The sequence below is a fragment of the Etheostoma cragini genome, chromosome 3 (genome assembly GCF_013103735.1).
Source record: "Etheostoma cragini isolate CJK2018 chromosome 3, CSU_Ecrag_1.0, whole genome shotgun sequence".
Lineage (NCBI taxonomy): Eukaryota > Metazoa > Chordata > Actinopteri > Perciformes > Percidae > Etheostoma > Etheostoma cragini.
Window position 1 is genome coordinate 8055942 of NC_048409.1, and position 9558 is coordinate 8065499.

A 9558-nucleotide genomic window follows, 5' to 3' on the forward strand; every position below is an offset into this window, starting at 1 on the left:
TTCTTAATTTAACTGTTTTATTAGTTGATGGTAAAAATAAAAAAAAAAGTGAACAGCCTATAAATGCTGTCTGTCTAAAGGTACTTTCTGTTAGTGATGGTCAATGCTAGCTAAGTTACAGGACTGAATGAGATCAAATATATAAGAATATATTTAAATTGTGAATTGTAATTGTTTCACTTGAAAGCTAAGGAGAAAGCTAACTAGCTAAGGTATTTTGTTTGTTCAGAACTTTATGTTGATGCTGATGTATAAAGGATATCTGGAGAATTATAAGTATTGTTGTATATCTGCAAATAAAAGATTCTGCTGAGCGAAGCTGTACTGAAAACAAGCACTCGTCTCCTGCTAATATTTTCTCCTGTTACACAGGACATCATATCTGCCTACAGCGTCTCAATCTGAGACCTGTAACATGTGCAAAAGCTGTCCTAACACACCAGCGGATGTATTGCACATGAACAGACTCCAAACTCTTCAGTCTCCTGGGAGGAAGGCTTGCCATCAATCCTGGGTGAAAAAGCTTCACCAGAAAAGAAAGAAAACATGCACACACACTCACACACACACACAAACAAAACCGGACCTGTCAATAGACAGAGTCAGAGAACTATAAGTAACAATTATGTCAAACTATTAAGTTCAATTTCTTATTTACCATAATTGGTTAATAATAACAGCATTACAATGCACAATGTAAAACTAGCTGATTTCCAAAATATACAAATGCACATCTTCAAAAGGAAATACACAATATAAAACAGTGCTGTGTTAATAACAAATTAAAATGTTATTGAATCAAAATTCTCACAGATTCCGTGTAGCGGCCTGGAGACACCCAAAATGGCGGTATTCAGCACAACCACGAGATCCACAACTCCACAACTAGCGAACTAAAAATAAACTTAATAAATAAATGCTTTCTTTCACGGAAGAATTATAGCAAATAACACTTGATAATGTATCTCAATTCACAATGTAGGTGTTTTTACCTTATCTTTGAACTAGTTAAAGAAAGAAAAACGGAGGAAACTCCTGGCGCGATTTCTTTGCCCATCAGGTTCAATAACGAGGCAGTCAAGTTCCACTGAGGCCCTTTGACTAAAGAACCGTCAACTATGTCCGCGAGATCTAATATACTTTACGTGTAAAGCTTTTGACAATAAAAATGGCAGGATTTCTCCGTAACCTTTTGTTATCAATTGTCAAGCTAGTCTCTCTCCCACAGCTCTTTTCAACTTGGACAGGTGGGCTGTGCTATCATTCCTAACTGCGCCTAAATTGGTTTAAACAGACATGTCAGTCATTCAGTTTGCTCGATGTGATTGGACACTTACACAAACACACACACCTACATGAATTTTCTAACAACTTGTCTATATGCATGCATTCAGTGATTTAATTCAACCATTATAATAATAATAGTAATTATACATACAATATATGTTGATTCCATTAGCCCAAAGTCATGTGGTTTACACCATCAGTCAATTAGACACAAAAACACAGGAAAATAGGGTCAGGTTGAAAAAGATGACAGCTGTGTAGCACGCCATCAGCAACTGAACATTTTTAATTAATGAATGTCATTAAAAGCCATTGTCAAATGAGTTGCTACAAAGCTAATTAAGACTATTGTCTCTACACAACTCTCTCTGTATTTCAGACAATGGACCGTATTTATTAAAATGGTGGGTAACACTTTACAATAACTTATCAATAATCATTAATAGATGGTAAATTGACAGTTAATTAATCTTTAGTTAAATGTCATTTAACTGTTAGCAAACTGTCATTTGAGTATTTACAAACAATTAAATTATAATTAATCATGTTTGTTTGCTAATTATTAGTAGTGCTGTAAATTAACAGTTTATTGTTACACACATTATCTCCTTCAGATACCATGTTAGGTATCGGGTAATGATTAAAAAAATGTTTGTAACCCTTTACAAAAACAGGTTACAGGTTGCTTTGCAATGTAATATAATGTTTATAAATGTTTAAAAAATTGTTTCTTAAAGGTTTCCAAACATATTTTTAATCATTACTCTATACCTAATACAGTATAAGAGAAGCAAGGAACAGATGTGAGTGAGGAAAGCGAGGAGACAAGTTTTCATAATGAAAAGCACGCTAATTTCTTCTTACTGTCATTTCAGAACATGCCACTCCCTCTTGCTTTCCAGTAGCCACTTTGCCTCACCTGCTCGGCATCACCCATTTACCCACCTGCTTCCCATTCCCTCTGATTAGATCCAGCACCGTACCTAGTGTCAGATTGGCTTTTGCATTACGCTAAGCATCCCAGCATTCTATACCGTTTTTCTGATCCTGTCTGAACCTCAGCCTGTTTCTGATCTCTGAGTCCCTGCCAGTTAGTTTGCCATCTGATCTTCTGTAATTTACAAATAAACCTTTGTGGACTTTATGAGTCGTGCTGGTCGGTTCTTACCTGATCTTTGTCAGTAATTGTTACAGATTGTAATCAAGTTTTGTGTGAAAGAGGGAGCTATCCCAAGATTTAGATTTAACCAGTAAATGTACAAATCTTTTGTCAGCTTCGGTTAGCAACTGATTGTGGAAACTAGCTTCTTTCTCAGGATTTCATGAACTCAGAAAACAAAGAGTTCAGTCCCAATCTGGCTCTATACTGTACACTTTTGAATCTAAAAAGCACACACAAAGTAAGCAGACGAGTGTGTGAGCTGCAGCCGCTTGTCTCTGTGTCTGCAACTTTGAAATGAAGTATATGCACTCTGGGTGATGGAAAGAGGAGCTCAGACATCTCACAGTGCTCAGACCTTGTCACAGTGCTTCAAAATAAAAGACGAAAGTGCAAATAAAAGACACGAGCCACAGACATGAAATACGGACATGAAGCTCAAAACATGAAAAAAAAATGATTCCAAACTGCAGACAGAATCCTGAAAATTATTATGAAAATATGATCACATAACACCTGCCTCTCTCTGCCAACTCCCCGCTCTCTCCGCTCCCTTTAATTTTGTCTCTGGTCATTCCTCTAGTAAACCAAAATGAGTTGGTTATAGACCGTTTTTTATCGATCGAGTAGGGACCCCATACTGCATAATATGTAAACAATTGAGTTGCATATTAAACTAGAGCAAAATGGACGAAAAACAATTGATATTATTTATTCGTCACATTTTAATGTTAAACATTAAAGGCACAGTGACTCTTTAAGTGACTCAGTAACTTTGAGGACCCCTTAGGGGTCACAGACAATGTTACATTACCATGTTACTACATGTTACAGAATCTCACTCAGTTGACATATTAAAATATTGATTAAATGGACTGTTCTCATACAGCACTTTTCTATTCTCAACAACTACGCAAAGCGCTTTTACCCAGTACAGGAACTACTCACCATTCACACATTGTGGCCGAGGCTACCGTACATTGTGATCATCTGACAAACACTCACACACATTTACACTCTGATGTCTCAGCATCGGGGGCAACTCAGAGTTTAGTGTCTTGGCCAAGGACACTTTGACATGGGACTGCAGTGCCAGGGATCGAACCACCAACCTTCTGATTGGCAAGGAAACTGCTCTACCAGTCTAGGTGCATTCTTTACCTTTGAAACAGTAGATAAAGTCCACTTTGTACTTCTGTTCTAACTTCCAACTTTTGGGCTTTTTGTAGCTGGAGATATCATTTGTTTTGTCTAAATATGAATGTAGATAATGCTGGTGATATTGAGATGCTTGCTACAGTTACATTTCCAGTGGTTATTTGGTGAAAACACCAACTTTCCGATTGGCCTGCGACCACTCCACTGAGCCACAGCCGCCCCACCTCTACAGACTATTGTAATACAGCCAACCATAATACACCATCCTTTCTGCATCCTTTAAAAACAAACCTTTTCCACTTGTTCTCTTATGTTGCTGGTTTTGTATTGTTTATTATTACTGCTTTAATGCTGTTCAATTGTCTAATTGCTGTCTATTGTTTCTGTATTCCTTTATTTATAAAATGCACCGAGAGAATGTCAAATGGTTATACTGTGGTTATAACACTTTAAATACAATTTGATTTGATGTTTGATTGAATAATACACTAAAAATAAACTAAAAGCAAGTCTGAAGAAATGAGTCTTGAGCTGTCTTTTGTGACCCCTGCGCTCCCCCTAAAATGACAAAATTAAATAATTATGCTATATATTCCACAGAAAAACAGATAAAGCTGTTTTCACACATACAGGCAATTTGCTTTTTATTCCTCACCTTTACGTTTTATGTTACGGGCTGGCTACATTGCATGTCTAACGCACTGTATATGGAGCGATTGTTCCAACACTACGCTTTTTAACTATAATCAATAAAACCAACAGAGCAGCGTGTAGTGGTGTGTATGCTCTACATGTGTAAAAATAGGACATTCTTCTAGTTTTGTTTTATTTATATATATGTATACACCAACAATGCACCATTTCTCCCAGAAAAGTGTTGCAATGACAAATGTTTTGGTATACACATGTTTATTACCTTTAAGTACATTGGAACAGCATAAAAAAGCAGAAGAAAAAAGGCAGATTTCACATAATTCAACATACAACATAATTCAACATAATTGTACACAAAACTCAAAACTTAGGTTGGACAACATTTTTGGCACCCTCGACTTATTATTTGGTTGCACACTTGTTGGAGAAAATAACTGAAACCAATCGCTTCCTATAACCATCAACAAGCTTCCAACACCTCTCAACTGGAATTTAGGACCACTCTTCTTCTGAAAACTGCTCCAAGTCTCTCAGATTTGAAAGGTGCCTTCTCGCAACAGCAATTTTGAGATCTCTCCATAGGTGTTCTATGGGATCTAGATCTGGACTAATTGATGGCCTCTTCAGAATCCTCCAGTACTTTGTCTCCAACCATTTCTGGGTGCTTTATGAGGTATGTTTTGGGTTATCGTCCTGCTGAAGCACCCATGACCTCGGACACAGACCCAGCTTTCGGACACCAGGCCCTACATTATGGGCCAAAATCTTTTGATAGTCTCCAGATTTCATTATTCCTTGCACACAGTCAATGCACCCAGTGCCAGAGGCAGCAAAACATCCTGTGTTCTTTTCTTTGTAGGCCTCTTTCTGTTTTCTGTAAACAGTAGAATGACCTGCTTTGCCAAAAAACGTTCTCCCAGAAGGATTGAGGCTTACTCAGGTACAATTTTGCAAACTGCAGTCTAGCTTTTTTATGCCTCTGTGTCAGAAGTGGGGTTCTCCTTGGTCTCCTGCCATAGCGCTTCATCTCATTCAGATGACGAAGTATGGTTCGAGCTGACACTGATGCACCCTGAGTCTGCAGGACAGCCTGAATTTGCGTCGAAGTTGACTGAGGTTGTGTATCCACCATTCAAACTATCCTGCGTTGCATTCTTTCATCAATTTTTCTCTTCCGTCCACGTCCAGGGAGATTTGCCACAGTTTCATGGTTTATAAAACTTCTTGATTATATTGCGCACAGTGGACAAAGGAACTTTAAGATCTCTGGAGATTGACTTGTAACCTTGAGATTGTTGATATTTTTCCACAATTTTGCTTCTTAAGTCCTCAGACAATTCTTGGCTCTTCTTTCTCTTCTCCATGCTTGGTGTGGCACACACAGGCACACAATACAAAGGTTGAGCCAACTTTTATACACTAAATGGCTTCAGTTTTGAGTTCTATATTTCCAGCACCTACTACTTGCCACAGGTGAGTTTAAATGAACATCGCATGCTTGAAATGAAATTACATACCTACAGTTTTAATAGGGTGCCAATGATTTTGTCCAGTCCATTTTGGGAGTTTTGTGTAAAATTATGTCAAATTTGCCTTTTTTCTTCAGTTTTTTTGTGCTGTACCAATGCACTTAAAGGTAATAAACATGTGTGTACCAAAACATTTGTCATTGCAACACTTTTCCGGGAGAAATGGTGCATTTTCATCTACTCTACTTTCTGTGCTACACATCTGCTCCCTCTGCCAAGGACACGAGACAAGACGAATCAAAACAAGAGGAAGACACAACAAAGTGTGGCAGGGATCCACCACAGCCCCCACCTGTGCAAAGATCCGACCATGGGAGTCCACAGAGTAGAGACATGAAACCTCAACTCCCCTATTCCAACACCGAACCCTATGAGGATTCACCCATTCAGCACCCCTCAAACCCCTGTACCAACACCGAACCCTATGAGGATCCATCGCTCTCTCCACTCACCCTTTCCCCTCATTCCCCTATGCACATGTTGGAGATCACTGACCAGATGAAACAGCTGGTCGTTGTTGGAACCAAATATACACCCCTTCCCACACCAGCCCTCTCTGGGCTCTCTGGGCTAACAGTGACTGAGCTTGTGGATAATTTCAACTGTAAAATTACAAATGTTATTGATGCCATTGCTCCCACTAAGGTCAAAGTTGTCTCTGGTAAGAAAAGATCCCCATGGAGAAATAACCTACTGGTGAGAACAGAAAAAAGAGAGTGTAGGAAAGCTGAACTCCTATAAAGAGAGACTTTGCATTTATAATTTGGAACTAAGGAATGCAAGGGGGTCCACCTTCTGATATTATCTCTAAAAACAATAATGATTCACGTGCTTTGTTTGCTACTGTCGATAGGTTAACAAACCCTCCAGTACCAGTAGCATCTGAACTGTTATATACCAAGGCCTGCAATGACTTTGCATCTTTCTTCAAAGATAAAATTCAGAAGATTAGACAAACAGTCAGTGCCTCCACATCAAGTCCAGGATATGTGTTGTCACAGTGTTCAAGCAAAACTAGTTCCAGTATGAAAGAATTTCATACGATCAACCATAAAAGCCTAGAGGACATTATACAACATCTGAAATCCTCCTCTTGTTGCCTTGATATTCTACCAATGGGTGTTTTCAAAAATGCAGTGGAAATGAAGCATAGGCAATCTTCATGACAACTGAGCAAACCGCAATGATAAAGACCAGTTGATGCATTTGGAAGCTCTGATGAAAAAATCTGATAAGATTAATTTGTCAAACTAATCATCATATTATTCACATGTATGGTAGTCATCCTCATTTTACAAATTGGCACTGTGTTAGAAAGTTTTAAGTTTTTTTGTTTGTTTTGGTTTTAAATGTAAAATGATGGAAGAATTCATGACTGTCATCACTTAAACCCACTCAATACTGCTTATATAATATACAACACGTACAGTCCATTATTCAATTACAGTGCACTTGTTTAAAAGTGAAACTTTACTTGCAACCCACGTACAGCAAGAGTCCATACAGCCTGAGTGCAAAATGAATGACTCATAGCGTACAAGCTCAGCGGCCTCTGCAGCGTGCTTGTGTATAACAAGTCATAATGTTCCGTTAATGAACTCATGGACACAGCGTCAGGATAATAGTGCGCTGAACAAAGGGCATTGCCAAGGATCACATTATGCCTTTAGCTCAGGGATAATAAAACACTTGAGGGAACATTGGGAGACATAATCCAATTTGCCTTGGCACCAGTCCAGCTTTTTCTGTATAACTGTACCTCACATAACATAATCATGAGGGGTGAACCCACGTCTGGAAAGAGCTATTACTCTGATAATAAAATGGCTCACAATACACTTTCAAATCTGAACCATTGGCTACAGTAAATTGAGATATGTCAACAAGTTCCCAAGTAAAACCTTTTGAAAGCTCCAGGAGTGGTTGCTGATGTTGTTTTTGTGGTACTGCAGTTCAGCTGAGATCACAGCGTGATTAGTGAACTGATTGCAGTTGACATGTCGCTAAGCATGTCTGTCTATACTAAACAGTCCTGCACTCTTCTTCTAATAGTTGCCAATTCCACTTTCTGCAGTCCATTAGCTTCACCCTCTTATAAAAGCTGTGGCAATAGCACAAAAGCTGTGAAACACAGTATATGTTAACAACACAAACTGTTAGTTTGGTGTTTAAGATGCTGTGCCTTATAGTCTCAAGAAGAAGAAGAAGCGTAAAACAAGACTAAGTACACAGCCCCGCCAGCAGCTCTGTGAGGCATAGTCTTGCATTGCCAGACCTTCCTCCGCAGCACTGCAAAGGAAGGTCTTGCTATTCCACACAAGATTCCGGGATTATTGGCATTTCTTTAAACCAATCACAATTGCTGTGGGCAGCGCTAAGCACCAGATGGAGCCGCGGTAAAATATTCTTGTTTTGTTGGAACACGTGTTCGTTAAAAAGTTGTTTTAGTCGTGCAACAGAAAACTCAGATTAGACAGATAGTCTAGCTAGCTGTCTGGATTTACCCTGCAGAGATCTAAGGAGCATTTAAACTCAGTTAGTCCTCAGAAATCCACTGGAGGTTAGAACGCCAACAAAGAAAGAGGAAGGGGATGAACATGTGACCGAAAAGAGTGAAATCCAGCTAAGTTTTTGGGCAGCAACGGAACAACCCCAGAAATAAAACATGGTTGATATAGACTGAGATCAAAGTGAAAGTAAATCCTGTGCTACAATAGTTTTGAGTGTGGTTTACTGTATATGCTCCGTATGTGTCTGGGTGTATGAATGAAAAGGTGAGCCCCGCTGCTGACTGTGATCAGCTGATATTGCACCAGAGACACCTATTAAAAGGCCAACATGATCCAGAGTTTTTACTGGAGAAGTGATTCTCATTAGTCACCAAAACATGCATTAGCTATTACAACTAAAATACTTAGGGAAAATACAGTTTAAATTCTAACCCCCTGAGACCTACCACAGAGACATTTTTTTGTGGGTTGGGATGTACTAGTCTTGCATTGCCAGACCTTCCCCCGCAGCACTTCGAAGGAAGGTCTGGCTATTCCACACAGCATTCCGGGATTGTTGGCAAGCCTGCTTAAGGAAAAAGTAACTAGGTCATGACCTATTTTCTCAATATGACAACTTCTATAATTTCTTATAATCGGTGAAGCCAAACAAATACTAAAAAGTGATTTAACATAAATAAATATGACCCAATGTGAATATGATGTAAATGTAAATGGACTGTTTTTAGACATCCATCTATCTATCCATCTTCATCCGCTTATCCGGTCCATCTATCTATCCATCTTCATCCGCTTATCCGGTATCGGGTCGCGGGGGCAGCAGCTCCAGTAGGGGACCCCAAACTTCCCTTTACCAAGCCACATCAACCAGCTCTGACTGGGGGATCCCGAGGCGTTCCCAGGACAGGTTAGAGATATAATCTCTCCACCTAGTCCTGGGTCTTCCCCGAGGCCTCCTCCCAGCTGGACTTGCCGGGAACACCTCCCTAGGGAGGCGCCCAGGAGGCATCCTTACCAGATGAGCGAACCACCTCAACTGGCTCCTTTCGACCCGAAGGAGCAGCGTCTCTACTCCGAGCTCCTCTCGGATGACTGAGCTTCTCACCCTATCTCTAAGGGAGACACTGCCACCCTCCTGAGGAAAACCATTTAGGCCGCTTGTACCCTTGATCTCGTTCTTTCGGTCATGACCCAGCCTTCATGACCATATGTGAGGGTAGGAACGAAAATTGCCCGGTAGATCGAGAGCTTTGCCTTCTGG

General features: G+C 39.7%; 1 protein-coding gene and 1 long non-coding RNA gene across 3 annotated transcripts in view; both read right to left on the reverse strand.

Moving 5' to 3' along the window:
- The window catches only part of LOC117941686, a 20038-nt gene extending 16081 nt beyond the window's left edge, over window positions 1–3957 (reverse strand). The window contains exon 1 of the long non-coding RNA XR_004655954.1: window positions 3946–3957. This is a non-coding gene — a long non-coding RNA (uncharacterized LOC117941686). The remainder of the gene's footprint in view (window positions 1–3945) is intronic.
- LOC117941670 (seizure protein 6-like) overlaps window positions 1–9558 on the reverse strand; it is a 301601-nt gene that overhangs the window by 121030 nt on the left and 171013 nt on the right. The gene's annotated exons all lie outside the window — the stretch shown is intronic.